This window comes from Haliotis asinina, chromosome 2 (assembly GCF_037392515.1).
Source record: "Haliotis asinina isolate JCU_RB_2024 chromosome 2, JCU_Hal_asi_v2, whole genome shotgun sequence".
Classification (NCBI taxonomy): Eukaryota; Metazoa; Mollusca; class Gastropoda; order Lepetellida; family Haliotidae; genus Haliotis; species Haliotis asinina.
In genome coordinates, this window is record NC_090281.1 from 64,339,382 (window position 1) to 64,352,079 (window position 12,698).

The 12,698-nt window shown below is 40.1% G+C and overlaps 1 protein-coding gene across 1 annotated transcript in view; it reads left to right on the plus strand.

Moving 5' to 3' along the window:
* Nucleotides 1-8,876: 8,876 nt before the first annotated feature.
* Nucleotides 8,877-12,698, plus strand: part of LOC137272797 (uncharacterized) — a 41,231-nt gene continuing 37,409 nt past the window's right edge. The window contains exon 1 of the mRNA XM_067805194.1: nt 8,877-9,151. The gene's annotated coding sequence lies outside the window, so the exon portion shown is untranslated. The remainder of the gene's footprint in view (nt 9,152-12,698) is intronic.

Here is a 12,698-nt window from a genome sequence, read left to right on the forward strand (position 1 = left end):
ATTTGTCTGTGCAACACATGTGGTGGTGGACTTAAAGACCAAATGCTGCAATCTTTGCTCGTTAAAAAAGGTCTCTTGATCCACATTTTTTTTCTCATCAGACACAGAATGTTCACTGTCAAATGGTGTTGATTTAAGATAAGAATTATTTGAACATAGTAACTGTCGGAACTTTTGCATACGAGCATCATGCTCTTGTAGACTTGCTAAAAATATCCCAAAGTGCTGCTTTTCTTCTGTCAACGCTTAATAGAGACTGCCTTAGGGAATGTGTAGAAACACCCACATGGACAATTTTATAGCTAAATTGATATATCGATGGGACATGGCGGGGCCTTTGGGTACCTTGGCAAGATTAATAATTTATATACAATCTTAATAAATTGTTTTTAACATGAACTGGTGTGATAAAGGACTCCATGTGGAGGATTACATGGAACCGTAGCGATATCTGATGTACAGTTATGTTTTTATGTTCGGGCCTCTGATGGCTTTGGTAGCAGGACAAGGGCTAAATTGGTTTGTTCACTTGAAAATGAAAATTATCATTTCATATTGTATCTAGAATCAATACTTCTAGCAGTATGTTTGGGTCTTTGATGCTTCCACTGCAGGTTTAAATGGGTTTGTTCACTCAAAAACATTAATATTATTTGAAGATGTATCTAGAATCCACAAGAAAGGAAATAAATGCTTACTACAATACCCCCGAAGTAGTTGGTCTCATGTAGTTCCATTTTTGTGCAAAACAGTTGGTTACGCAATGGTTAATAGTGAACAACGTGTTAAGAAATGCCCTGTTTGATAACGGCACAAAAGTCTGTGAAGACACAGCGCACTCATGAATTAAAGAAACTGTTATCCAACGTTTCGGCGATTGCTATTGCAGCGTGTAAAATGGAAAGAAAATGTTACTTTGCAAACAAAAATGTTAACAAGGATAACTTCAAATTTTCCTAAACGCCTTTTTAAAATATCAAAGACACGTTTTACTTGTTTCACTATTGCAAAATCGGTAGAAAATGTTTTAAAAAATATCAGAATGACTCTTTGTACAATTTCACTGCAAAGCATGTGCAAATATGGTGCATGTTGACATCTGCGTTTTGGTTTAAAATGTTGTTAAGAATTCGCCACTTTTCCATGAGTTTCATCGTTTATTGAACTCATGCCAATAATCTTTTCAGCGTTGCGAATTTGTATTACAAATTTGTATTTGTATCATCAAGTCATGTGTAAACAGTACTGGTAAACGGTATATACAACTTTGCAGAAACAAGTTTACAACAGTTGGCTACATTTGCACTAGTGAGTCTAAATTCTGATGGGTAGTATAAATAGCCAAGTCGTACAGCTTTACCACTTGTTATGTACAATGTTTTGGTTTAAAATGTTGTTAAGAATTCGCCACTTTTCCATGAGTTTCATCGTTTATTGAACTCATGACAATAATCTTTTCAGCGTTATGAATTTGTATTACAAATTTGTATTTGTATCATCAAGTCATGTGTAAACAGTACTGGTAAACGGTATATACAATTTTGCAGAAACAAGTTTACAACAGTTGGCTACATTTGCACTAGTGAGTCTAAATTCTGATGGGTAGTATAAATAGCCAAGTCGTACAGCTTTACCACTTGTTATGTACAATGTGTGTCAATGCTTAAAGTGAGTGGCTGAGTATTCTGCATGTTCCAGCTATGTGGTGGCGGTCTGTAAATACTCGTGCCTGGACCTGACATTCCAGTGATCAACATTAGCAGCGATCTACGCAACTGGGTTTCGGTGACATGTTTCAACTATGTCAGCTAGTCCAACCATCCGATTCCATTAGCCGCCTCTCACGACAAGCATGTGTTACTAAAGATCAGTTCTAACCAGGATCTTTACGGGTGGCCGATGCTTAAACGACCCGGCACTGACCCAGAGACACCTCTCTCGATAATTATATTCATTCTGACTGTATGGCCGCAAGCGGTCAGTAAAACACCTGGTTATATTATGCTATATTGTCATATATATTTACCATATGCTAGTAACATGCAATCTACAGTTGGTCAGTTTTTCAGGCGTTCCTTGGCCAAGTGACGTTTGACCCTTTCCGCTATTCACATATTTCGAAAGACTGTCATTCTTTATGAAGGAGTGAACGAGTGAGTTGGGTTTCAAGCTGCGTTTAGCAATAATCTAGCAATATCACGGCGAGGGACAACGCAAATCTTCTTCACACATTGTACCCATGTGGGGAATAGAACCCGGGTCTTCAAATGCTTTAAGCACTAGGCTACCCACGAGTTTTAAGAAGAAAATACACGCTTTCACCATACTTCCTGTTTTCCTCAGAAACATCAAAGCGACATGTAGATGATTTATTTTGTAATATCTACCATAGAAATAGATATAGATATCCACAATAGATATCCACAATCGACACCACTGGCAAGAGTTAAGACGTTTTCTTTCCGTGCTATTGACCAATAGGAAAGGATCTCAGATACGAAGATTTGACATTCTCTACCTCCCCAACATATGTCCAACAAAACAGCATATGTCAATCAATATAGAGCAACATGTCAAGGAGAGTTATTAAGACTTCATTGCCGGGGTATTACTTTACGATTTACACCTGCGTAAGCCGTCCTCCACTGTTGTAATAATGTTATGCTTAAACGCCCCCAGGCTTGGCTTCGAAGATGTTAATTCTGCGATTTGAGTTTTATTCGCATGGTGTGATGGTTTCCATTGACAAGGCGAACATTGAACTATACACTGTTACTCTGTCTAGCTGTCTAGTTGAAACACAAGGTGATTGTTGCTGGATTTGTTCACGCTTTGGTTGTTACGAAGAAAAGTTAAGGCGGTTTAGTTTCTTGGAGTCTTACTGATTGTATCAGGATTACGGAGGTGGCATGTGTAGTTATGGATATTTATACTAAATGGACAAGTATTGTTTGCTCTGACGTTGCTTAATTCGCTGGAACACAACGGGTGTGCATACTCAAGAGACGGGTGAGGAGGAGAAAGGAATAGATATAAGCAGTTCCGTGGAGAATATACGGTAAGTTTCAAATTCAACCAGTGTTGTACATGTATGATGTGATACTGGTATTGCTATTTTGGTTTTCTGTGGATTGTAGTTCTTTTAAAAATACAAACACATTAAAAATTGCTTATTTTTTTACAATGCTGGTGGTTAGGGAGTGTAGGGAGTAGCTAATGATCCGTCATAAGTGTGTACATGTACAATGTAGTCACGTTGATAATACTGTAACTTCACAACTGGAACGTAAGTCCAGTTTCATTCAAAGGGATTTTCATAGCAATACCATGCGTTTTAGTTGTAGAATATGTGTTATGTTAATGTAAAACTACAGTCGCCAATGGTTGACGAGATGACGTAAATCCAGTTAGGGTCCAGGAAGGTAACAAAGGTACTCTACGTTCCATGGTCCTAGTATGGTGATATTAGCTATCTATAGCCAGTGGTTTATATTACATTGTCTTTCATAGTTAAAACATTATAAATGCTCGTACTAGTTTTAGAATTTTATTCGTCATATTTTCATAGGTTTTCAGAGTTGACCATGGTTTATTAAATAGATAAGCCGTAGCCGGAATGTCATACAGGACATGTGTGATATCCGACAAATTGCAATGATACCCTACAACTACAAATCCATAAAATGTTTATTTAAGTTCTTTACTTTGAATATGTGCGGGATTCTTGTGTTTTCATATGACGAACAGCAAAGGAAACGCAACTCTGTTTTGTCATTTTTTTTAAATAGAAGAGGTACACATGAACGCTTACTTTCATGACATTTCGAGCTTTTTTCGAAACTTGTGTTTTATTTTGTTGTTCAGTATATTATATAAAAAGTCAATACAAGGAAATATTCTATCCTGCTTATCTGTCTTGATAAGATTCCATCCCTGACATCAAGGGCAAATCTGCGATGGATATTAAATGAACACATCATGGAAGATTAGAGGCAACACCTTGCGTTTGGACCCTTTCTACTTCTTTTGATGATTAGGGCTGTGTAAAACTAAACTCATTCACCCTTTCGATAATTAGGTACAGCTTAGTGTTTCGTATGTGAAGCGCCATATCAAATAAGCACAGGCTAGTCTCTCGGTACGACCCCACGACCAGGTTCATGTGTCCGAGAAAAAGTGTCACCGTTATTTTTTCTTTTTTCTTTTCTACATTTTTATCAAAATGTAAATATATAACTAGAGCGGAGTAAAATTATCAGTGCACATTTAGACCTGACATTTCCAAATTTTGCTAGCCTGTCGGGTTAGCTGGAAAGGTTGCTGGTGTGACAGAGATTTGACTGGTGAGAACAATATGCAAATACAGTTGTTCAGTAGCTGGATGTAGTCATCTTTGCTTTGTCGCAGTCACCACAAATATACAACTCTTCTAAAAAATGACGAGACTGTGTCATTTCAGACAAACTAGCCCACAAAATTATTCACTAGCCCGAAATTTCAATGTAGACACAGGTTTGATTATTAAGTTGCTAATGTGATGCACATTTTTGTAGAACCATGATCCTGCATGATTCAAAATTGTATTATAACTTTACAAGACGGAGACTGTGACAGTGACATATTTTACAAAATGACCCCATGAACATTCGCTTACCAGTCTGCTGACAACTGACAACAGATGGTAGCCTGGCTAGATCCTGATGTAAGGGCTTCACCATGCTTGTGTCTTTGTCTGAAAGGTCCATGGTAGAGCAATAGAATATACTGCAGCGCCTAATACGTATCCAGAACAACAAATTGATATTTATCGTTTCGGATGAATCCAGTGAAATTCTATTATCATCGTACTGATATTTGTTTGTCCCTCTGTTACTGGATGCCAGTGTCAACGGCACATCATGTTTTCCATCTCAGTTCCCTGAGGACCATACTACTCTGCACCCACGAGGCGCTCTAAGTTAATGTGACTTTCCATTTCCGTGGTACCCATTCATAGCTGGTGGACTGTAACGCACAGTTACAGTACTTTGTCCACGTTTACTGCACGTTGCTGCACCCGCAACTTGGTGTTCATGATGTCACCACCAGGTCCTTTACGTTCACAGAGTAGTGTACTTTACACGAGACGTTGATCGACACTGAAGGAGTCTGCACTCCAAATTGTGTACAACTGATCACAAGCAGGCTCCATCCCGGCACCTCAAGTTCTCTGGATCACCAGCCTGGACGCCTATATGTCTCTTCCTACTCTAATAAGATTGACAATATTCAAGGATGACAGCACAGATGTGCAAAATTTCACCGTCCAGTCCGTTCACTGAACAATGAGTTCCCTGTCGCGAGTACAGCAGGGTTAAAGAAATGCAGCGCACTTGACTGTAACATTTGTAAGACTCCAGTCATTGAAATGTGTTACGGAAATAGCAGTGCTGACGGGACTGTGTGTCGTCGAGGAAAAGGCCCGCAGCCACAGGCCCTCGCGTCTTTTCTAGGATTAAAGACAACCTTTTCTAGTCGGGGGTCATCAATAATGTTTAAAGGCTGCTTCTACTGATGCTGCTGTTGCTCGACTTTGAAGATCCGGGTTAGACCGGGTTTTCAGCAACCCTATCCATCGTAAGAGGCGACTCACGGGATCAGACGGGTCGATGCTCATGATGTTTGTCACTGGATTGTCTGGTCGGCTGCAGCTTTTTACAGCAAACATACATGCTAATGCTTCTGCTTGTCCAACTGTCACTCCAACTACGATCGCGACTACTACAATACCATGTAAACAACTATTAGCTGAAACAAAGTATAATTATATAACATGTAATAGAAGTAAGACCTCTTGTATAAAAACATTTACCTTTACCTGAGTGCAAAGTAATCACAAACCGAACCACACGACACTGTCTCATAAATATGCAGCATGTCGAGCTCACTGAATACTTTACCCAGCTACCTCCTCTTGCTCTATTACACAGCTCATAAAGAAGAACATAAAACACATGTGCAGCGAGTAAATCCACTCCAACACACACAGGTGATCAAACGCATGGTTACGTCGTCCTGGTGTAAGTTGAGTAGGTACCCGAAACTGCCACACTGCTGACAACGGTAGCCGTCACTGCAGTAAACATGTCAAACCGTGTCTACCGACGTTACAAGTAATCGATTCAAGTTAAAGTGGTATTGATTGTGTCATGCAGAGGGACTCGATTTAGGTTATAATATGGTCAGGTATTCTAGAGTGATGGTCAGAATGATTAATTAGAGAGTGTTTGATAGTTTGTCAAGATGATCGTCAGAGTGAGTGGATGAGTTTGGTTTAAGGCCGCTATTCCAGCAATATCACAGCGGAGAACGCCAGAAATGGGCTCCACAAGGGGTACCCACGTTAGAAATCCAACCCTGGTCTTCGATGTGACGAGAAGAATTTTTAATCATTTTAACTTACCATCCCTGAAAGTCAGATGGACATACACGTACGCTTAGTATACTCATTGTCACATCTGAAGTCACTGATCGGTATTCATCTCCAAGACAATAGCTTTATCTGTCTGAACGACGTAGTTGCATGTCCGGTTTAAACGGGAATTCTCAGTGATATTGTACCAATAGGAATGACGTTTGGAGCCTTTCCCACGACTGAAATGTACAATCCGTCATTGAGTGAGTGAGTTGGTTTAGTTTTAAGCCGCGCTCAGCAATAGTCCAGCTGTATAGTGACGGTCTGTAAATAATCGAGTCTGGACCAACAGCGTGAGTCAACAGCGTGAGCATCGATCTGCGTATTTGGGAACCGATGACATGTGTCAACTAAGTCAGCGAGCCTGATCACCCGATCCCGTTAGTCGCCTTTTACGACAAGCATCGTCGCCTTTTATGGCAAGCTGTTGGCCTATTCTACCCCGGGACCTTCAGGGGTCCTGGTATGTATATTCTGTGTAAGAAATGTTATCATTAGTTCACATACATACCACGATTAAATGTCGCTCCCATTGGATTTCCTCTTCGTCCAGAGCTACCATTTCAGGCTGATGTACGGACTGTGTACTGTATGATTAATCAAGTAAATTTGAGTCCGTGAATCTTGTTCGTTATCAACAGATGCCCGGAATAGACCCGTTCATAAAGACCTTTCGCGTTAATTAATGATGCTTCATGCAGCACTTTATTGAACATCGTTGTTTACAGATAATAATATTATCTCAGTCTATGTATTTATCGTTACGATAACGTGTTTGAAACAGAGTGCACCAGTACGATAATCTGTGGACACGATGCTGATGTTGGGTCACGAGGTTAAGCTAAGATTGACACCCGTGTTAGATTAAACAGAGTAGATACAGTTTATCTTGTAATTAACATAATTAAAGTTAGTGGGTACTGTTTAACGACGCTTCTAGTGATAACAAGACCCGAACTTCAGTGTGACGAGTGAACGCTTCAACCACAATGCCAGTTTATCGCTCCAAGGGCAAAAGGGCCTTGTTCAAGATTTTTCACGTAAATAGAACGGACTCATAGTAGGAAATATAAGCATAAAAATTATTGTCTTTTCTGAGTGAAACCAACTTCAAATGCTTAACAGGTGAAGTCCATTTATGATGCCCGAAACAGTGCTATTGTTGGAGAATTGCTAAAACGGCGTAAAAACATACTCACTCAATCTAATATCTAACACGGAGCGTATACACTTGTATCTATTCTGACCACCTGTGTTTGTCTCATCATGTCGCTGTTAACGGGTTCACACATCCCAGGCCCCACCCGCGGCCAACCCTTATTAGCCAGATAGGGTATACATTTCATCATGTCAGTAACATACCTGAAATATCATAAGTGCTCATAATATTACTTTACCACTACTCACTCACTCCTGCATATCGCGTCTCTCAACAAACCCGGTCTATAATAAGATGACACGTTACGAAATAGCTGCATGCGAATCAAGTGATAAACATGTCACTTTATTGTTTAGTGGAGAGGGTAAGCTTGTAAATGTGCCAGTCAAGAATATTACAATTTATATCAAACGTTTTGTGAGATATGTTTTATGTAATGTATAAATGCTGGAACAGAACAGCGCTTGTCCCATTGTGCTGCCTCATGAAACACTTCATTGCTCTGACCCGTGAAAGTCCCAAAGTAGAATAGGCCTTCAGCAACCTATGCTTGCCATCAAAAGGCGACCGTGCTTGTCGTAAGAGGCGACTAACTTGGTCAGTTGGTCAGACTCGCAGACACGTTGACACGTGTCATCCGTTCCCAGTTGCGCAGATCGATGCTCTGGATTATCTGGCCACTGGACTCGATTATTTACAGACCGCCGCCATATAGCTGGAATATTGCTGAGTGTGGCGTAAAACTAAACTCACTGATCATTCACTTACTTCATTTCTCTGAACATGAGCCTGGCATGTGAGTGACTAATGAGAATCTCGAACAAGGGTCATGCAGACCCAGGTGGAGTATAGAACAAGTATATTTACCAGGACAATTGCAGTTGACAATACTGTGATTGTACCGATTTCACCTTTTAGGATTAGATGACGCGGAGCTTTCTTGATAAATTTGCTCTTGTCCGCTGTCGATTGGTCTTAGCAGCTGTTTTGTCAAGTATTGTACAGAACGCTATCTTCAGTTTAGGGTATAGGTAACAGAAACACTCATACAAGTGTGAATGGAAGTTGCTTCAGTCTAATAAATACAAAATGCATGTGCATTATAACACGACATGGTAATCCAGAGACAAATAACTAATTCGATATTGACTTTATCAAAGATTCGTGCAAGAAAACTGTTAAGACCTCTACATGACGTACCCTACTTGTGTAATGGGTTGTCCGATACCCGTAATAAGTGACAAGCCACCCGAGAGGAGTATTGATTTTCACAATTACTTGGGTATATAAAGGTAGCTCACCCGCAATCCTCTAATCTGCCTTTTGTTATCGGGGTGATAAAAGGACTTGGTTTGTCGGGTAGAGTAAAGTAATGTAAACTGACACCGTATAACCGTTTTGATGTCGCCGTAACTACGTCCACAGACGCCCGGCCACTACAACACTACTTTACTGTCTAGTTCTACGACACCTTGGTTCTTCTTATACCGTACATTACTAACAGTGGATATTCAAAATGGAGTATTACACGAGACCACGTGAGTACGCTGAATAGTGAATGAAATTTCATGAAATCGTTATTATGTAAAGGTGAATCTTGTTGAGCTGGATTGAAAAAAGAATGATCAAGTGGATAGGGTGGAAAGGCCACCCTTCGATCCCTGGCCTGGCCTGTCCGTCCAGATGGGAGAAGGAGCTATGTTTGTTGTAGCCACTTGTTGCAGTGGTGATCGGCGTCAAGGCGAACGTTAGGGAAAGTTTCAGTATATTGAGTGGGGTATTGTAGCACTGTAGAACAGAGAGTGAACTTATTTTTACTTCGTTTTAAGTAATATCACGACGGGGGACAGCAGATATGGCTTGAGACGTTGTACCAATTCGAGGACTCGAACCTGGGCATTACGGGTTACGAGCCAGGCTGTCCCATTGCCCCACTGTATAGAACGAACATTGTTCTGGATTAAAATTTTACGGGTAGCGACTCACACGCACAAGCGCATAATTCATGCATGCATGCACATGAGCATGTACGCACATACGTGTATGTGCATTGCTATATGAGTGCAATGATCTTCAATGCGATCGTACCCAATACTCACCTCAACTCACTAAACCTCACCTCAACTCACTAAATCTCACCTTACTAAAACTCACCTTGCCTCACCAAACCTCACCTCGTTTTGTGTCATACCGCATAGCTGTAGTGAAACAATCTTAGAATGTTTTCCTGTTACTCCCATACGTTTGAAATCAAACGAAACTAATTGACGAAACAGGCGTCCCAGAAATAATGAATTCTGACAAATACCTGAATATAAGGTGTGCTTAAAGTTGGATGGCCGTTTCATTGTTTTCGATGCTTAAATATATGATCTCGTGTTTGTAAGAGGCGTTTTAGCGTGAGCTACATGGAAAGCAGTAATATCTCATCTAGATAATGTGAGTTGATAACATGAATATATATGCTAGCAGTCTCTGAATTACGAACTTCGTCAGAACGAGCTTCCTCACTCTTGTCAGGCTACCGCTGTTTAGTTGTTGACTCTGTGACGTGATCGTGAACAAACTCACTTCCATGTCTACCACTATTGTACTGTGAACAAGTGTACACCTTTCCTTAAATAGGACTATACTCGGGTATAGGTACCTAGACCTTCACGTTAATGTATGTGAACGCGACCCCAAAGGTGGTCCAACACTGTTAAGAGTTTTGTTTATTTGCAGAAACATAAAGCATGGGTCATCTCTCTTTCTGGTCTCTATTATTTGTCCAAATCATATGGTCGAGCATTTTGTCACAGCTGTAAGTTTAGGAACTCAAAACGGTACTTTAAGCCCACTTACACAAGGAAGCACTAAAAGACCAACCTTCTTCCGCTTCTTATGGAAGTTTAGTATCAAAGATTGGAATATCTTTCTTTCATATTAATACGAGGTTGTTAAGCGATAATTCTGGAAAGTATATGCTTATGTTATGGTAAAGTCCTTGTTTAATAATCTCAGACCGACTACATTCTTCAGACACGTTTTACATGTATGCGTTCATCTTCAAATCTGCAAGTATTGAAACTTCATTTATTTTAAACTACATCGGCATACATTCCACATAATACTGCTTTCAACTATACACATACAAACCCAGAATATATCGAAATACAATATTTAGGCCATCTACTGTCTTCGATGGAGACTAAAAGTTTACAAATGCATACGAAAATATTAACAAATCAACAAGTGATATATTGGCACTGACATAACGAACATCTTCTGAATTCTACGTGGATAGTAAAACCTTCTTCTTACCGAAATCCCGTGTCAAGGCCAACCGTGCACAAAAGGTGTACAGACATACATATGAAAAGAATTCCTAATTCGCTAACCCAACAATGATCGATCTTCCACATTAAGGACGTTGGGCTTGACTATGACGGAAGGCAAAAGAAGCGTAACTTTCGAAAATTTTCAATAATTATTTTTACTTAAATGTAAGCGTTCATTTTTACCTCTCCCATTAAAAGCTACACAAAAGAAAAGAGTTGCATTTATTTTGCGGTTCAGTATATTATGGTCAACAACTCTGCGGACTCTTTAGACTAATCAAAAGGAACGGCAAATACCGGGATGTTTGGGGAAAGAATTACTGCCTTGCAAAATAGACCACAAAAATATCTCAAAGTGCAATCTGGCACCCGTCAAGCTTTCACATCAAACGACGAAGGCGGTAGGCTGTACGTAAAGACGCTGGTGTCACCAACGCTATCACAACTTCATGCATGAGGACATTTGAACTTTTAGACAACAGAGTTGCGTACTACACCGGGCGGTAGCTTCAGAAATACAGACATGTCACGTGGTATGTCGAAAACAGATATGTCACACTGATTGCATATCAACATACCATCACTCGACCAGAAAAGTGTCAGTCTTGGTGTTACGTGGAGTATCAACGTGTCTGAAATTGGCTTGTGTGCTAAATTATGCATAGCCTTCCAGTCAAGCTCAACGCGACTGGCGTGTGTACATGTTAATGAATAATCTCTTTGGCCCTACACCGACCCAGCAACTATTTTTAAAACGAGAGGATTACCTGAAATCGCTGCTTGTGTTCTGACTAGTATTTATGATCCACGTTTGTAGCCGATCAGGTGTTCAAAAAAAACCACACCAATCCAGATATATTGCAATAGCCCATGGGTGATGATTATTACTATGTCGAGCTCAGAACAGGACTGATCTTGAGTGACTTGTCTTTGTTCCATTGAGAAGGGCGTCTATGTTGATATGTTTAGGTTCAGATAAAAGAGTATATGTTGTATGATATTCTAATGCACGCATGCTTACAATATGTGTTGGGATAGCATAGTGGTTAAAACGTCCGCTCGTCACGCTGACGACCCGGGATCTAATCCCAATGCAAAAAGACCATTTCTGGTGTCAACCTCCTCGATATTGCTGGAACATTGCCAAAGGCGGCATAAGAATATACTCACTCACTACTATATGTGTCACTTGCCTTAAAAGGGTGCAGGGCTGATGGGCACGATGCTGTGGTTTGAATCCAGCTCTTGCTCTTCGGTTTGTGTGCACCTTCACAGTTGTACAACCCTATTGTGTAAAATCAAGACAAAATGTATAAACTAACACAGTATGTAAAACTCGGATCTTTGGGGTCATTTAACAGCACAGTAATGCCGATAGTTGTGTAACATGCGTGCATAAAGATTCTTCATATAATTATTTTCGATGGTACCCAAGGAAATCATTTTGGTCCTCATAGTATGTTTACATAAATGGTCACATGGGTTGTATTCATTGTGTCCTATTCAAAGAGGTTTTGCCTTTTGGACCCTTTTATCCCACAACACGCATGTAGCGCAAAGCTACAGATTTAAAATTACCCACCGTTCGTCAGTCCACCCAAACAACTGTTGTGCGCGATATCTCATGAAGTGGTTTGTCACTTTTTATCGATATTAGGCACGGTAGCCCAAATTCTGCAGATATCGATTTCTTTCTTTCTTTCTTTCTTTCTTTTTCTTTTTCTTTTTCTTGTTTTTGTTAAGAGACCAGTTTTGTTTTTCAGAT